The sequence below is a fragment of the Lathamus discolor genome, chromosome W (assembly GCF_037157495.1).
Source record: "Lathamus discolor isolate bLatDis1 chromosome W, bLatDis1.hap1, whole genome shotgun sequence".
Lineage (NCBI taxonomy): Eukaryota > Metazoa > Chordata > Aves > Psittaciformes > Psittacidae > Lathamus > Lathamus discolor.
In genome coordinates, this window is record NC_088908.1 from 2,569,864 (window position 1) to 2,588,712 (window position 18,849).

The 18,849-nt window shown below is 44.6% G+C and overlaps 1 long non-coding RNA gene across 1 annotated transcript; it reads left to right on the top strand.

The window, feature by feature from the left end:
- The first annotated feature begins 11,409 nt into the window (after window positions 1-11,409).
- Window positions 11,410-16,920, top strand: LOC136004472 (uncharacterized). Its single transcript, XR_010608480.1, has 2 exons — window positions 11,410-12,025; window positions 16,448-16,920. It is a non-coding gene; the product is annotated as an uncharacterized LOC136004472 (long non-coding RNA).
- Window positions 16,921-18,849: the final 1,929 nt, after the last annotated feature.

Genomic DNA, 18,849 nt, shown 5'->3' on the forward strand with positions numbered 1-18,849 from the left:
ACCACGACACCGTGCTTATTTGCTTTAGTGCGCTTGCTTAATAAACTGCGCATGTTATACAGCCAGCGTACAGTCATTTTGTTGCAACAGGCTCCTCATGTTGTAACAGCCTTTTAGGGCAGGAGAGAGGCTAAAAATAATTCACCATTATGTTGCCAATCTAAATCCATCTGAGCCACTTCAATCTTAGCAGCTTGATCCACCTGTTGGTTGTTCTGATGTTTTTCTGTGGTCCGGCTCTTACCACAATGCAGCAGCCCAGATGGGTTTACCTCTGCATTGCCAGTTGCTCTGCTTCCATTGGTGCAACCAACAGGGCATTTGCCACAATCCATGAGTCAGTACAGAGAAAAAGTACTGGCCATTTTTCTTGCTCCCCTCAGCCGCAGTGTGAAGAACATATTTTACATCTTGCCCGGTCTGGACTGGTCCAAGGGCAAGGCATGAACTCTCTCTCGTTTAATTTGCTCAAAGGCTTGTTGTTGCTCAGAGCCCCATTTGAAATTATTCTTCTTCCGAGTCATGTGATAGAGAGAGCTTACAATCAGACTGTAATTCAGGATGTGCATTCTACAGAACCCCACAGCACCCAAGAAAGCTTGTGTTTCTTTCCTATGAGTTGGTGGAGACATTGCTGTTATCTTGTTAATCACATCTGTGGGGAACTGGTGATGCCTGTCTTGCCATTTCATTCCCACAAACTGAATCTCTGTGCAGGTCCCTTGACCTTACTCCGGTTTATGGCAAAACTGGCTTTCAGCAGTATTTGGATTATTTTCCTCCCTTTCTCAAAAACTTCTTCTACTATATCACGCCACACAGTAATGTCATCAATGTATTGCAGGTGTTCTGGAGCTTGCCCCTGTTCCAGTGCAGTCTGGATCAGTCCATGGCAGATGGTAGAGCTGTGTTTCCACCCAGTCAATTTCAAGTCGATTCCAAGTGTAGTGGATGCTCCTCCAAGTAAAAGCAAACTGTGGCCTGCACTCTGCTGCCAAAGGAATTGAGAAAAATGCATTGGCAATATCAGCTGTGGCACACCACTTGGCCGCCTTTGACTCCAGTTCATACTGAAGTTATAGCATGTCTGGTACAGCAGCACTCAATAGTGGTGTGATTTCATTCAGGCCACAATTGTTTACTGTTAGTCTCCACTCTCCTTTAGATTTTCACACTGTCCATGTGGGGCTATTAAAGGGTGAGCAGGTCCTCAGGGTGGTATGACTGTAGGCAAAACATAGCATATGCAGCAACAGGCTGTTTCCCAGCAAAAAGAGCAGACCAGTTTCAAGGGCATTGAAAGGATATTCAAGATCTTTAACTTTTCCAGAATCTACTTCTACTGTAAATAGCCTGGTGGGGAAGGGGAGGTTGTGAGGGAATATCTTCTCCATAGGTTGACCCCCCAAGGGATGGAAAAAAAAAGATGTGTAATTGTTAAAAATTCCCATTACATGCTTCCCATAGTATTAGGTGTGATGACCACACTGAAAACTCATACCAGCCCAGTTTCATGACCAATGATTCTATTGTATTACAAATCATTAACATAAAGTACTGCAAAATGATAACCTTGGCACAGGCCCCAAAGCTGATAACAGCAAACACTGGCTGCAAATAAGGCATGACATGGTGATACTCTGAGATCAAGTGCAACATCTCCAAGAGCAAATAAATCAACATTTTAATGAGTGAATATTAATCCGAAACAATAACTGATTATCACAAATACGATTAGACACACTCTGGTCAGATCTGTCGTTATCTCAACCCTTTGAGCCCCATTTTGGGTGCCAAAAAGAACTGTCGTGGTTTAAGCCCAGCTGGTAACTCAGAACCACGCAACTGCTCACTCCCCCCCATTTCTTCCCTCACCCTCCCCCTGCTCCCAGAGGGATGGGGAGGAGAACTGAGACAATGTAAATCCCATGGGTTGAGATAAGAACAGTCCAGTATCTAAGGTATAATACAAAACTAATACTGCTACCACCAATAATAATAACAATGATAAGGGAAATAACAAGGTCAGGGAATACAGTTGCTTACCACCCACCGACCAATAAAAAAGTCAGTCAGAGAAACTCTCTGAGACTCAATTTGGAGTTTTAGAAAGCAGCATTCTTTATTGCAGTGCTGGGTGCACAAGCGCATAGTTTTGCAAAGGTCAGCACACCCGCTACTTGCTGGCAGCAGCTATATATTTAGCATACTCATGCATATTCATAGCTTTCACATGAACTAATTATAATATTTGCATCCTAATTAAGCATGTGGTTTCTTGCTGAGTGGGGGTCTCTGGTGGTCACCAAAAGTCTTCCTCACTGTGTTTACTGAATTGCCTCAGTGCTTGCGCATGCTCGCAAGGTCCTAGTGCTGAGTTAGCAGTTGGTATGCCCTTGCTTCTGTTCCAGTCTCACTTCATGTTGGGCATCACTCTTATCTTGAATGCTAGCATCCTCAGTCTTATTTTCTGTCTCCTTAGTTGTTATCTATCCCATGATGTTCCTTCCCCCATCAGCTGAACATTCCTTTCTCTGTATGTGTTAATAAGTTAGAACAGTTTGGTCTATTCTACTATGTTAAAGGCATACACGCTACTGTTAGTTTAAAATTTAAGCCTACATTTACTCCCTTTGAGACTTATAGGATATACATATATCCTGCAAGTCTCATTCTATACCATTTACCCATATTTGATTCTAATACACCATCATGACCAGCAACTACAAAATTGAGTCATGATACATGCAAGTATACAGACACAAACTCTTACTGTAAGGCTGCCCATACATCAGTTCTCATGGACTCACGTGACTCCTTCCTGGCTGTATTTATATCCTTAACAAAGCAAATGGTAGGGCTTATAACCAAGTTAAACAAGTTTCTTGACATATTTCACATAATTGTAACTTGAGCGTCTGATTCATACATTTCACTTTCCCACCTTCCTAAGTATTTCTTCAACAGAGTGCAGACCTCTGTCCAAGGACAAGCCTGCTGGTACACCATATCAGGGTATTATCTGATTTAATAAATGTTTTACTACTTCATGAGCCATATTGGTGCAACAAGGGAAAACATCCAGCCAACCAGAAACTATACCTATCAGTACCTAAATATATATAGACACACACCTGAGTCTGTTATGCTGTGGCAATTCTGTAAAGTCCACTTCCCAATAGTCTCCTGGACAATTGCCTTTGTTTTTCCAGGTGGGGGTCTCTTAGCATGGTAAACAAGGTTCACACTTCTTTATAACACTTTTATAATTCCAGCCATTTGCATACTCTGAACTTGGAGCTTTAAAGCCTCAGTCACTGATTCTGTTCCCCCATGAGTTGCCTGGTGGTGTGCTTCTCATAAGAAGTCCCTGTTTGGTGTAACCCACCATCCTTCATCATTCTTCTTGGCTCCTAATAGACTAGGTAATTTCTCATCCTCTGTTTGATAACTGGGAACTTCATTATCCAAGCACTGATACTAATGAGGCAATATTAATAAAAGGTCCCCACCCACAGCTTCTTCAGCTCCCTTCTCAGCAATGTGATTACCAATATTCACTGGAGTGTTATCAAATTGATGTGCCTTATAAGAAAATTCTGACTTTCTGACAATTCCAGAACTCTCAATAGCACCATCAGCTCGGCTTTCTGTGCTGATGTGTTGGGGGGGGAGAATGCAGGGGTTTAGCCTCTATTGCCGGTCAACTGCTGAGGTGAGTAGCTTGAGAGAGGATGACTTCAACGCCGGAGCCGGGGGAGAAGAGCGTCCAGGAGACTCAACTCAGAGCGGCAAGAGCCACCGAGAGAGCCTCAAGTCCTCAACAGGACTCGACCAGGAGCCAGCAGCTCAGATGACGCGAGCAGCTGATTCACAGGGGGCGGAGCCAGGAGAAGCGGCACCAGCCCTGACTGGTTAAAAACCTGCCCCAGGCATAGCGAGTGATCAAGAAGGAAGTGAGTGGAGTGGGTTGAGGTAGTTTGTGCGGGATGGTGAGCACTTCTATGACTAGGGTTCGGTCTGGAAGTTTTACTCTGGCTGCCCCAGCAGTGGCCAGTGTAGGCACCCAGGCAGAACAGATGAGAGGGGAAGCTGCAGTGCAGAGCTCGGAGTGTAGAGAGTGCCTGCACTGGTCTTGTGAGGGAAAGGTGCACAATGGGCAGGGCTGCACTCAGTGCTCCCTGGTGGAGGTTCTCCTGCAGCAGGTGTCTGAGCTGTGGGATGCTATTAATAGGCTGCAAGATGTCAGGGAAGCTGAGAGGAAGCAGGACTATGTGCTCCAGGCCCAAAGTGTGCAGGGGCCTCAAGCTTTCCCTCTAGCTCATGGAGGAAAGAAGGAGGCCATGAACCCAGGAAGCTGGGAATTAGTAACAAAAAAAAAAAAAAACACTAACAAAAAAAAGGAGGAAGAGAACAATTAAAAGCAAGGGGCTTCCTCCTAAGTCTGTTGTCCCCACCTAGAACTGCTTTGCTGTCCTGCAGGGGGCTCATGAGGAAAAGCACTTGCACCAGAAACATCCAGCTGATGCACAGGTAAAGAAGATCTCTACTGGTGCCGCCAAGAAAAAGCAGTGGGTCCTAGTAGTAGGGGATTATACTTTGAAAGGGACAGAAGCACTCATCTGTCAGCCTGACCCGGTCTCAAGGGAGGTGTGTTGCCTACCTGGGGCACGGATCGGGGATGTTGCAGAGAGGCTGCCCACTCTAGTAAGTGACAAGGACTATTACCCACTTCTAGAGATCCATGTGGGTGCTAGGGATATAGATAGTAGTAGCCTGGGGAACATAAAGAAGGACTACAGAGCCCTGGGAGAGGTGGTTAGGGGCTCTGGAGCTCAGACAGTCCTTTCGGCAATTCTCCAGGATACGGGGAGGACCTTAAAAAACCTAGGAGGATTGGACAGGTTAATAAATGGTTAAAAGGGCGGTGTCATAGTCAGGGGTATGGGTGTCTTGAACACAAGACCGGAGTTTGTAGGCCAGGTTTACTGGGGGCTGGTGGAGTTGCTCTGATAAAGAAGGGGAAGAACAGTTTTGGTAGGAGGCTTGCCAGACTTGTCAAGGATGCTTTAAACCAGATGTGTTGGGGGAAGGGGGCATCATTCCATCCCAGCACACCCAGTCAGTTGCCAGCACCTATAATAAATGCTCGGAACAATGTAGAGATATTCCAGCTGTTCCAGACAATGAGCTGGCTTCATTTGGAGCTCAGCTCAGATGCCTCTGTACAAATGCCCGTAGCATGGGGAACAAACAAGAGGAATTAGAGATGTGTGCACGTCTACAGGGGTATGATATAATAGGCATCACAGAAACATGGTGGGATGGCTCCTATGACTGGAGTGTTGGAATGGAAGGTTACAGGCTTTTTAGAAAAGACAGGCCCAGCAGGCAGGGAGGGGGAGTTGCTATTTATGTTAGGGATAGGCTGGAGAGTATGGAACTCTGTCTGGGGACAGGTGATCAGTCAACAGAGAGTTTGTGGGTCAGGATTAAAGGGAGAACAGCTATGGGGGACATAAATGTGGAGATCTGTTAAAAAACGCTTGAACAAGAGGACTCTGGATGAAGCGCTCTATAGACAAATAGGAACAGCCTCACGCTCGCAGGCCTTTGTCCTCATGGGGACTTCAACCACCCTGATATCTGTTGGAGGGGTGGTATGGCCTGGCACAAGCAATCCAGGAGGTTCCTCGATTGTGTGGAAGACAACTTCCTTCTGCAAGTAATACAAGTGCCAACAAGGAGAGGTGCCATGCTTGACCTTGAGCTCACCAACAGGGAAGGGCTTGTTGGAAATGTGACGCTCCAGGGCAGCCTTGGAAGCAGCAATCACGAGATGGTCGAATTCGAGATCCTCAGGAGAGTGAGAAGAGCGTGTAGCAAGCTCACTGCTCTGGACTTCAAGAAAGCAGACATTGGCCTTTTCAGGAACGTGCTTAGTAATGTTCTATGGGATAGAGCCCTGGAGGGCAGGGGGGCCCAAGACTGTTGGTTGATATTTAAGGATCAACTACTGCAAGGGCAGGGGGCCCCAAGACTGTTGGTTGATATTCAAGGATCACCTACTGCAAGCTCAGGAGTATTGCATCCCAACCAAAAGAAAGTGCAGCAGGAGGGCCAGAAAACTTCCTTGGATGGATAAGGAGCTGCTGAGGAAAATTCAAAAGAAAAAAGAGGCTTATAAAAGGTGGAAGCAAGGACAGGTGGCCTGGGAAGAATACAGGGATGTTGTCTGGGAAGCTAGGGACCAGGTTAGGAAAGCTAAGGCCCAGTTAGAATGAAACTTGGTGTCCTGGGTTCAACAGTAAGCATTTTACTCCTTCTTAGTAGCTGGTGCAAGCTCTGTGTTTTGACTTCCAGCCTGAGAAGAGAGCTGATAACACCGATTGTTTTTATTTGTTGCTAAGTAATGTTTATTCTGGCTAAGGACTTTGTGAGTCTCATGCTCTGCCGGGGATGAGGGGAGGCCGGGAGGAAGCAGAGACAGGACAATTGACCCAAGCTAGCCAAAGAGGTATTCCATACCACAGCATGTCATGCCCAGGGAGGTAACTGGGAGTTAAACGGAAGGGCACGGGCTCTCTTTGAGGGGGTTGAACTCGTTCGGCAGTGGTATCGTATTCTCTTCCCTTGTTATTTTCTCTTATCATTATTATCATTGTTGCTAGCAGTAGTGATTTGTGTTATACCTTAGTTACTGGGCTGTTTTTATCTCAACCCGTGGGAGTTACATTCTCTCAATTCTCTTCCCCGTCCCTCCGGGAGCAGAGAGGGTTGGGGGGGGGGGAGGGGGCAAGGAAAGAAAGAGGGAAAAAAAAGGGGGGTGGGCGGAGTGAGTGAACGAGCTTTGTGGTTGGGTTTAAACCACGACACTTGGCTAGGGATGTTAAGGATAACAGGAAGGGATTCTATAGGTACGTAGTGAATAAAAAACAGACTAGGGACAACATAGGCTCCCTCCGGAAGCTATTGGGAGAACCTGCTACACAGGTTTTGGAGAAGGTTGAGGTTCTGAATGACTTCTTTGACTTGGTCTTCACTGGCAAAGGCTCTGACCTCACCACCCAAGTCTTAGAAGGCAGACACAGGGATTGTGAGAATGAAGACCTTGGGCCCACTGTAGGAGAGGATCTGGTTCGAGACCATGTTAAGAACCTGAACGTGCACAAGTCCATGGAACCTGATGAAATCCATCCGCGGGTCCTGAAGGAGCTGGCAAATGAAGTTGCTAAGCCACTGGCCATCATATTTGAAAAATACTGGCAGTCAGGTGAAGTTCCCGACAACTGGAAAAAGGGTAACGTAACTCCCATTTTCAAGAAGGGGAAAATGGAAGACCCGGGGAATTACAGACCAGTCAGTCTTACCTCCGTGCATGGCAAAATCCTAGAGCAGATTCTCCTGGAAGGCATGCAAAGGCACATGAAAAACAACAAGGTGCTTGGTGACAGCCAGCATGGCTTCACTAATGTGAAATCCTGCCTGGCCAGTTTGGTGGCCTTCTACGATGGGGCTACTGAACTGAGGGACAGAGGTAGAGCCATTGATGTCATCTACCTGGACATGTGCAAAGCATTCGACACTGTCCTGCAAAACATCCTTGTCTCTAAATTGGAGAGATATCAGCTTGATAGGTGGACCACTCGGTGGCTAAAGAACTGGCTGGATGGCCGCACACAAAGACTTGTGGTCAATGGCTCAATGTCCGGCTGGAGACCAGTAAAGAGTGGTGTCCCTCAGGGATCGGTGTTGGGACCGGTCTTGTTCAACATCTTTGTCAGTGACATGGACAGTGGGATTAAGTGCGCCCTCAGCAAATTCGCTGCTGACACCAAGCTGTGTGGTCCGGTTGATACGCTGGAGGGAAGGAATGCCATTCAGAGGGACCTTGACACACTTGTGAGGTGGGCTAATGCCAACCTTATGAAGTTCAACCATGCCAAGTCAAGGTCCTACACCTGGGTCAGAGCAATCCCAGGCACAGCTACAGGTAGGGCAAAGAAGAGATTCAAAGCTGCCCTGCAGAGAAGGACTTGGGGGTGTTGGTTGATGAGAAAATGAACATGAGCCAGCAGTGTGCGCTTTCAGCCCAAAAAGCCAACTGTATCCTGATCTGCATCAACAGGAGTATGACCAGCATGTTGATGGAGGTGATCCTGCCCCTCTACTCTACTCTTGTGAGACCTCACTTGGAGTATTGTGTGCAGTTCTGGTGTCCTCAACATAAAAAGGACATGGAACTGTTGGAACAAGTCCAGAAGAGGGCCATGAGGATGATCAGGGGACTGGAGCACCTCCCGTATGAAGACAGGCTGAGAAAGTTGGGGCTGTTCAGCCTGGAGAAGAGAAGGCTGCGTGGAGACCTCATAGCAGCCTTCCAGTATCTGAAGGGGGCTTACAGGGATGCTGGGGAGGGACTCTTAATCAGGGACTGTAGTCACAGCACAAGGGGTAACTGGTTAAAACTTAAACAGGGGAAGTTTAGATTGGGTATAAGGAAGAAATTCTTTCCTGTTATGGTGGTGAAGCACTGGAATGGGTTGCCCAGGGAGGTTGTGAATGCTCCATCCCTGGCAGTGTTCAAGGCCAGGTTGGACGAGGCCTTGGGTGGGATTGTTTAGTATGAGGTGTCCCTGCCCACGGCAGGGGGGTTGGAACCAGATGATCTTGAGGTCCTTTCCAACCCTAACTATTCTATGATTCTATTCTATGATTATCTTCTGTTTGGTTACCGCAGCGTATCCTGCTTTCTGGTTTCCCTTTTCATAAACCTGCTACCATCCACAAACAGTTCATAATTCACATCCTTCAGGGATGTATCTTGCAGGTTAGTATGACTAGAATACACCTGCTCAATAGTCTGTAAACAGTTGTGAGTCAGCTCTGCTGCTTCTAGATCAGTTGTCAAAACCACTGCTGGGCTCAAAGGGTTAGTTACTTTCAATTTTACATCCTCTTGTTCTAAAAGCACAGCCTGATATTTTAACAGCCTGCTTGGGGAAAGCCAATGACTGCTTTTCTGTTCCAGAATGGTTGTTACCATGTGAGGTGCAAATACAGTCCATTTTTGTCCCAAAGTGTTCAATAAAATTCTGTTTTAGAGGCTCTAGTCCTTTTCTTGCTTCCAGTTTTATAGGATATTTTTTCTGTCTTACTAATCTGGTTTTTGGTTTCAGATGAGTAGATACTGCTTCTGCATTTCATGATCATCCCAGTGCTCCAGCAGCCCATACCTGGGGGTTGTATTCTCCACTTTCTCTGGTATATCTGTCTGTTTTCTGTAGCATAACAACTTGGGTCTACACAGCCTTTTCATCAGGAACATGTATCTGAATTTTCTTTCTTTAAACATAGTTTATGCATGTAATGTACTCAGTGTATCTTTATCCAATAACAGCACAGTGCACTCAGTGGCACATAAATGGGTCAACTGCCTGTGGGCAGTGGTTTTACTACAGGGTTATTTTCACTTCCAATTTTCTACCTGTGTACCTGAACTCAAGATGAACATATTGCCCTGAGCTTGGTGAGCTCAGTGATGTTCCTGTTCACAGGGGTGGACTTGCCACATCTTCACCAAGGATTTTTTCTGACTTTTTGATTGCATTTGGATTTCTGAAACAAAGCTACACATCCCCTGCTGACAGAGAGATACACACCACTCAGCAGGTAATTAATTGTAGATGTGTTCAGAAACAACCCACCAGTATTTTTCCTTACAGCTGAGTTGCATCTTCTGGTGCTAATTCTGAAGATGCTGTCAGTAACAAAGGACACCTGCAGACAGACTGCCTGGAAGGGAGAGAGCAGCTACTTTATACCAAGGTAAGACTGACTTTCATGGCTGTGTAGCTCTGAATATGGGAGCTAGTAGTGATTTATGGGCTGCTGAGACTGTTCAGATTTGTGTGTGTTAAGAGCACTCCAGCAATTGATGTTTCTCCTGTGACAGGAAGAAATACACAGGTAATTAATTGCTCCAAGTTCTTACAGGCACCTGCAGCATAAATTGGATGATGAAGAGACTTAGCTTCTAGGTGAAAGCAAAAACTGACTAATTCCAAGTGATAACAGAAGTAATCCATCTGGGACTGCTGGCTTCCTGTGGTTATTAGGTGATTTCCATAAAAAAAAAATTCTCCATAAAAAATTGAAAATAAGGTAGGAATGGAATTTTGAGTCCATTCCTCCAGCAAAAATCAGAATAGGTAGTAAGTACATAAAACCATGCTTTAGGTCTGCCCCAAATAAAGTCTCATGATGACTGAAATGAGTAAAAATGATACCTTGTGTTCTATGTAACTCTTTCCTATACACAGAAGGGCAACGAAGCTGGTGAAGGTCATAGAGCATAAGACTCATGAGGAACAGTTAAGAGAACTGGAGTTGTTTAGTCTGGAGAACAGAAGGCTCAGGGGGAACCCTTATCACTCTCTACAACTACCTGAAAGGAAGATGGAGAGAGGAGGTGGTTGGTCTCTTCTCCCAAGTAACAAGTGATGGGACAAGAGATAATGGCCTCAAGGTGCACCAGGGGAAGTTTAGACTGGATATTAGGAAAAACCTCTTCACTGAGAGAGTGATCAGGTATTGGAACAGTCTTTCCCAGGGAAGTGGTAGAATCACCACCCCTGGAAATGTTCAAAAAATGTGTAGATGGGGCCCTTAGTGACGTGATTTAGTGGTGGATTTAGCAGTCCTGGGATAACAGTTGGACTTGATCTTAAAGGTCTTTTTCAGCCTAATTGATTCTATGAAAATGGTATGATGCTCATGTGTACTTTTGCAACATAAAATCTAAGGTTTTTTTATCTCCAATGCATCTTTGAAGAGTACTTTGAGGTTCAGAACATTTCCTAATGTCAAAGTATGCTGCTCTTTCCACCTGATTTTTAAACAGAAATCAGTCCACACTTACTGTGTGGATACAAGCTGATCTCACTTTAATTTAAATTTGAACAATTTCTGTTCTGGAGAAGCACAAAGGTTTGATCCCTTTGGTTGCACAGAGACCGGGAAGAAGTTGAAACAGGGTGACACTAAATTTAGAAGTATGTTGCATTTTTGTCAAGTCAGAGCATCATGAACATTTAACAGTAATGAACTAAAACCATCTTTGATTCAGGCTTTAAAAATGTTAGAACAAGTAGAGTCAGTGGTAATCCCATGGGAAGAAAATGCAGCTTTGCTTACAGATCCTTTAGGTTTAAAGATATAAACCATCCATCCAGCTCAGGATTGCAAGGGGTGAGCTAACACACAGCTCAGTCTGACAATGTATTTCCCCTATTCTTATTAATTAGCATCAGATAAATATGTCAGTGTGAGCATGTGTTCTCCAAAATCTCCAATATGCCTGTGGAGAGCTTTGCAAAGGACTGGCTGCGTGGCAGAGGCCATGCAGATGGTGATAAGCTGCAGCTGGTGCAAATCTCAGATGGAAAAGTACAAGGGAGCAAGATGAGCGTGCCCTGGAGATAAACCGCGGCAGAAGCAGAACGATAATTAAGTTTGTGACCTTCAAGTTGCTTAATGTTTATCTTACTGACCAGACTCTTTATCCCTGATCCTATTTTGTATCCTGTTTTGCTGAATTCCTTTACTGTATCTTTAACCAATAATCTTGTAACATGTAAAAGCTATAAACCAATAATCTTGTAACATGTAAAAGCTATAAACCAATGATCTTGTAACATGCAAAAGCTATAAGCCAATAATATCTCTGTAATCAAACTATAAACATGCAAGCAAGGTATATAAGCATCCAGCTGCTTAGCAGTAAACGAGACTTCTAAAGCAAGTTATGCTCGTGTCTCCTAGCTCTTTGCGACATTTGGCGCCCGAACAGGGACCCAGGGACTTTGTACAGAACAAGGTGCTGAAGTGGACAGACCTCGTCACAGCAGGGGTGGCCTAAAAAAGACAAGAAGATTTGTCTCGAGGCTCCTGATGTCACAACGGTGAATCAGGCTGTTACGTGCCGCCGAAACCTTGGAAAAGCTGCAACAGCACTGACGATACGGTATGGAAAGGCAAGCGGCATATAAACTGTTTGAGGACTTTTTGAAAGTTAAAGGGGCGGATTTAGATTATAAGAAGGAATTATTTAGTTTACTAGATTATGCTAAGTCATTGGGTTGTTTTATTAATCCGCATACTGTACATACTTTAACGGAATGGCGAATATTCGGGGATATTTTGTGGGATAGAACGATTAATGATGATAAAGTTGCAAAGAAATATGGTAAACCTTGGCAAGCTATATATAATACCCTGTTAAAACAAAAGGCTGGGAAGACAGCAGGGATCGGGAAAGCTCCGAAGAATGCAGCCTTTGGAAGGCAAAGAACGCTTCGCTGCTGGCAGCGTCGGTTCCAAGAGCCTGAGCAAGATTTTACTTGGCTCGCCGCCAGAAGGACAGTTATTAATTGCCTACATAAGTATGCAGTACTTCAACTCTTCCGACATATCCTCTCTGCGAGAGGGATAGCGTATGATGAAGCTATGCTAAAAAGATTGTTGCTCTGGATTAAGGAGAAGGACTTAATCCAGGGGGTTGGAGAAGCCTTTGAGCTTGGGACTTGGGAAAAAATCGCTAAGGAAGAAGTCTCTGTTTTATGGATGTTTTCAGTCCTTAAGGTGAAGGGAGCAACCTTTAAAGAGACAGACTTAAATTTAATGTTGAAATGGTCGAAGACGCATTGTCCAGAGACTGATGAGTCTACCGTATCTGAGGTCTCTTTGTGGAGTGGTGCACGAGTTGAGTTGTGGGACGCAGCCACGGAGGGCAGTGACACTGTGAAACATTTGTTGGTCATTTGGAGAACTATTTTAGAGATGTTAAAGTCAAAAAGTGAGATCATGGAACCCAGTGTCCCGTCCCCCCCACCCCTGGCCACCCCTGAGCCTCTGCCAGTTGCTGCCGCGGCTGCAAAGACTGAAGACAGAGAAGAAGACACTCTTTTTGACCCGGACCCTATTGACCCCAAGAAGGAGCTTGTGCGTGCTCATCAGACTGCTGTTGCTGCGTCTGAAGTTCTGACGCCTGTTAATTCTGATGCTGACCTGGATGATCCTTTTGACATGGAGCCAGAAAAGAAACCTGATTTATATGCCCCAGATCCTCATGATAAATGGGCAGCTGTAAAGGGAGAAGCGAGATGGGTGGGGGATGCAGATGTATTGTGTGCTTTCCCTGTGATGTATGTGCTGGATCAAGACCCGCAGTGGGAAAATCTCTCGTATGCCCTTATCAAGGGTATCGGGTGGACTGTGGCGGACCATGAACTTGGGGCCCCATATACAACTCATTTGATACAGTCTCTCTGTGATACTCATGTACTAGAAGTTGGCAAATATGTCTATGTTTCTATTGATGCTTGGAAACCTTTATAGATATTGCTGGCCACTTCTTCTGACATAGGCTGGCCACCTGTGTCAGAATGAGTGTGCATTTTGATCAGTATAAAAGCTGTCGTGGTTTAAACCAATCCACACAGGTCGTCCACTCACTCCCCCCCTTCTTGCCCTCCCCCTGCTCCTGGAGGGACGGAGAGGAGAATCGAAAAGAATGCAACTCCCACGGGTTGAGATAAGAACAGTTCAGTAACTAAGGTATAACACAAATCACTACTGCTACCACCAATAATAACAATGATAAAGGAAATAACAAGAGGAAAGAACACAACACCTCAACACCAGCTGACTGATAACTCGCCCCACTCCCCCCAGCCGAGCACCGACCGATACCTTCTCCAACCCTGCAGACCCAACCCTTCCGGGTAACTCCCAGTTACCTCTCCGGGCATGACGTGCTGTGGTATGGAATACCTCTTTGGCTAGTTTGGGTCAGGTGTCCTGTCTCTGCTTCCTCCCAGCCTCCCCTCCTCCCTGGCAGAGCATGAGGCTCAGAAAGTCCTTGGCCAGACCAAACATTCGAGCAGCAACTAAAAACATCGGCGTTACCAGCACTGTTCCCAGGCCAAAAGATCAAAACACAGCACTGTACTAGCTCCTAAGAAGGAGAAAACTGACTGCTGCTGCTCAAACCAGGACAAAAAGCCCAAACCTCATGCAATGTGAGGGAGGCAGAGCCTCTGCGGGGATGCTCGCTAAGGTTGAGCCTGCCACCTCACACTGCGATGATGCTTGTTGGAGCTGGTTTCCTGATAGTCTTCACAGGGTCCTTGTGCCACGTTTTGTACATTGGACTTTGTAGTGGGAGTAATGATTGTCTGGATTTTGTGTTTCAAATATTGTTCCAAAAGATGTGTGAAGTGTGCTTGTGGGATCCCATATGCATACGTATGTGTGTGTGTGTGATGAAAACAGATGATGTTCTATGTAATTTTTTTTTGTTATCGTGTTCATGTGAAAGTTTTTAACAGGTAGCAGTTTAACATTTCAGGCAAGAAAGGGTTAATGCAAAAGTGCGGTTGCTGACAGGTATTTATGGTTACTGCTGAAGCAGGCAGGCAGCTGTAGCTGCTGCTGAGCAGGCCGCTGTTTGTAGCCGTGCAAAGCAGGGTGAAGAAAAACATTAGAAAAAAGAAAAAAAAAAAGTGAACTTGCAGAGCATGGATATACAAATGCGAATCCAGGTGATAGACTGGAAATCTATTCAGAGAGAGGCTCTGTCAAACAATGATTTTGAATGTTCACAGGCATTGCAGGAAAAGATTCTTGCCTTTCCTGTTAAGTACCAGATTAACGCTCAAGGTCAGGCACTAAACGCTGAAATGTCTCCCTTAAATTGGAAATTGCTATCTCAGTTAAGGCAAACTGTTTCTTCTACAGGCATTCAGTCTGAACCCACTAGGCAAATGTTGTCATATATTTGGAGAACAGATTTGCTGTTAATTGAGGATATTAAAGGTATTGTGAAATTAATCCTCACCCCTTCGCAGTTGTTGTTATGGAACATGTATTGGCAGGAAGCCTGTCAAGAGGCGGTTGCAGTTCAGCGAGGCCAGGGAGATCCCCTGATTGGGGTGCAATTACACCACCTAATAGGAATTGGACAGTTCTCCACTAAGGAGGCTCAAGTCCAGCTAGGTCCAGAATTGTTAAAAGAATCTATGAGACCAGCCTTGCGAGCTCTATCACAGATTAAAGATACTACTGCAGCTCCTGCCTACATGAAAGTGATACAGAAAAAGGACGAGCCCTTCAGTACCTTTGTGAATAGGGTAGCTGATGCTATAAGGAAGTCAGGTACTCCAGAATACATGCATGGTATTTTACTGCGTCAGTGTACAATACAGAACTGTAATGATGCTGTAAGGCAGATACTTGTTCAGTTACCTGCAAATGCTACTGTAGAAGAGATGTTAGAATGAATGGCACGGGTACCTATGGGGCATCAAACAATGTTGGTTGAGACAGTAAAAGCAGTGGGAGAGACAATTCAAAAAAGTCATTCGCAAGTATTAGCAGCCCTGGCACCTTTGCAAGCCACCGGTATGGTCAAGGGTCCTCGATGTTTTGGATGTGGTCAGCCCAAGGTCATGGCTGTGCAGAATTTGAAGGAATGTGTTGTATGAATTTTTCTGATCATTCAAAATCCATTTACTCACAAATAGATACCCTATGACAGCTTACAGATAAATTATGGGTTGAACAAGATTGGGGATTTGAAAGATGGCTTCGATCATTAGGTCTTACTGAATGGATGATATCCTTATTGAAATCTGGATTAATCATCGTTGTTGTATTTTTATTGATTTTATTGTGTCTTCCCTGTTTTTGTTCCTGTATTCAATCTATGCTACAAAGGACGGCTGAGCGCCTAACACAGTCAGTTTCGTTTGCCCAAACAGAAAAAAGGGGAATTGTAGGTAAAACATGTCTGATTTAGGGCCAAGACTCCGAAGGTCAAGAGGGAGTCTGTTTTATGTTAACAAGAACAAAACAGACTATGTGGCGGCTGGGAAAATGCAAGGCTTGCTGAGAAGAAGGTCTGTAAATAGTCACATGCATGCTTGAAGGTGTCTCAATGGCCTTTTTTACCCCTGGTGTGATGGCTGCCACTAATTGGAGAAATATTAAAAGCCTAGCATGCTTTGCTATCCAAGAATTTAATATCACATCAACCATATTAGATGACCTCTTATATAATGTTGACAGTATCTGACATGCTGTGTTACAAAATCGGGCTGCCATAGATTTTTTACTTTTAGCACAAGGTCACGGATGTAACGAATTTGAAGGTATGTGTTGTTTAAATCTTTCTGATCACTCAAGTAGTATACACTCTTAAATAGAAAAACTACGCAGTCAATTTAAGGATATTACTTTCGCTTCTAGTTGGTTAGATTCTTGGTTGTCTTCTTGGGGAATCACTGGATGGTTACTAGATGTCGTTAAGCATGGAATAATCATAGTTTTAGTCATTATATTACTAATAACCTGTCTACCTTGCTTGCTTCAATGTATCCAAATACAGATTAACAAAGCTATGAACAATCTCAATACGTCGCTTATTGTTCTTAAGAAAGAAAGGGGAAATGTGGAGAGCTTTGCAAAGGACTGGCTGCGCGGCAGAGGCCATGCAGATGGTGATAAGCTGCAGCTGGTGCAAATCTCAGATGGAAAAGTACAAGGGAGCAAGATGAGTGTGCCCTGGAGATAAACCGCGGCAGAAGCAGAACGATAATTAAGTTTGTGACCTTCAAGTTGCTTAATGTTTATCTTACTGACCAGACTCTTTATCCCTGATCCTATTTTGTATCCTGTTTTGCTGAATTCCTTTACTGTATCTTTAACCAATAATCTTGTAACATGTAAAAGCTATAAGCCAACGATCTTGTAACATGCAAAAGCTATAAGCCAATAATAACTCTGTAATCAAACTATAAACATGCAAGCAAGGTATATAAGCATCCAGCTGCTTAGCAATAAATGAGACTTCTAAAGCAAGTTATGCTCATGTCTCCCAGCTCTTTGCGACATATGCCTTTATTTTGAAAAATAGCATCCTTTCGACCCACTAAAAACACATCCCTCCCTGCTAGGAAAACTTGTCAGGATAGCCACTGCAGCTTTGGTGAGCAGTTCCCATAGCTATTCCTGGGATGAACAGATCAGTTGTCTTGTGTATTTTAGGTAAATGGTCAGTAGAACAAAAGGTGTCAGGACAAGCAGCAACAAGATGTTTTAGTTGTTGCTAAGTAATGCTTACTGTGATCAAGGACTTGTCAATCACTCATGCTCTGACAGTGAGGAGGGGCACAAAAAGCTGGGAGGAAGCAGAGGCAGGACACCTGACCCAAACCAGCCAAAGGGGTATTCCATACCCCAGCACATCATGCTCAATATATATATACTGGAGGGAGTCACCCAAAAACCCCGGATCATTGCTCAGGTCAGGCTGGGTATTGGTTTGCGGGTTATGAGCAATTGTATTGTGCATTACTTGTGTTTATTGTATTTTTCTTTTCCCCTCCTAGTTTTATATTCTTTCCCCTTGTTATTTCCCTTATCGTTATTATTAGTGGTAGTAGTAGTAGTTTTGTGTTATACCTTAGTTACCTGACTGTTGTTATCTCAACCTGTGGGATTTACATTTTTTTGATTCTCCTACCTATGCCTTCAGGAGCGGGGAGGGAGGAGGGAAGAAGTAGGGGAGTGAGCAAGTGGCTGTGTGGTTCTAAGTTACCAGCTGGACTTAATACATGGCAGTCCTTTGAAAATACAGCACCCGGCCTTCCACAGTGCGTCTCCCACCCAGGGAGGTCTTAAATTCAAGGTAAGTCACCCATCCAAGGACTAACCGAGCCCTCCCCTGCTTAGCTTCTAAGATAAGATGGTTTCGGGCTTATTCAGGGTGGTCTCGACGTAGGTAAAACACAAAGAGCATATTCAGCAAAATGCTGGATCCCAGCAAAAGGAGTAGGCTGGTTTCAAGGGCACTGAAAGGTTATTCAAGATCATCAGCATTCCCAGAATCTACTGTAAATAGCCTGCTGGGAGAGCAGATGGTGTAAGGGAGTGTCTTCCTCATAGGTTGACCCTCTGAGGGGAAAAACACAGTTTATATACTAGGCACGAAGTGCTGAGGTATGGAATACCCCTTTAGGTAGTTTGGGTCAGGTGTCCTGTATCTGCTTCCTCCCTGCTTCCTGTGCACCTCCTCACTGTCAGAGCATGGGAGACTGAAAAGTCCTTGATTGGAGTAAGCATTACTTAGCAACTACTAAAACATTGGTGTGTTATCAGCATTGTTCTCAGATTAAAGCCGAAACAGCACTGCACCAGCTACTAAGAAGGAGAAAATTAACTGAACCCAGGGCAAAAAGTTACACATAAAGCATCAAAGCAACTCCTTCAAAATGGTCTGCATGAAGACTGAGGGAGATCAAGATGTGCTCCAGCCCTTTATCTCTGCCTACTAAAGATTGTTTTTTCTTCATAGCTTCACCCCCACACTTTTCCTAGCAGTAAATGGCAAGGAATTGCAGGGGGGGAATAAAATTAATACTGCTGCTCCACCACCCTGTCCAGCAGCTCAGCAGAACTAACACAGACGTTCGTGCTCATTGCACAAGTACATCCTGAAATGACTCATCCTAATTAATTTCACCAAATACCCTACAGATGAAGGATTATATCAAACAGGTTTCTGATATATAAATATATAGAAAACCTTATGCCTAAGGTTTTCTGTTCCTAAGCTGCAGTTTTTCTGCAACAGCTAAGTATGCAAGCAGGCATTTTAGAATGAAACACCATGGTTTAAAAGTCAGACTGTACTGTGGTGCACGCTTTGCATCCAGTTAATAAAGCAATAAAAGTGGCCAGCAGTAATGCAAATCCCTGGCTGTCTTGACTCTGTAGTATCTGAGCCAA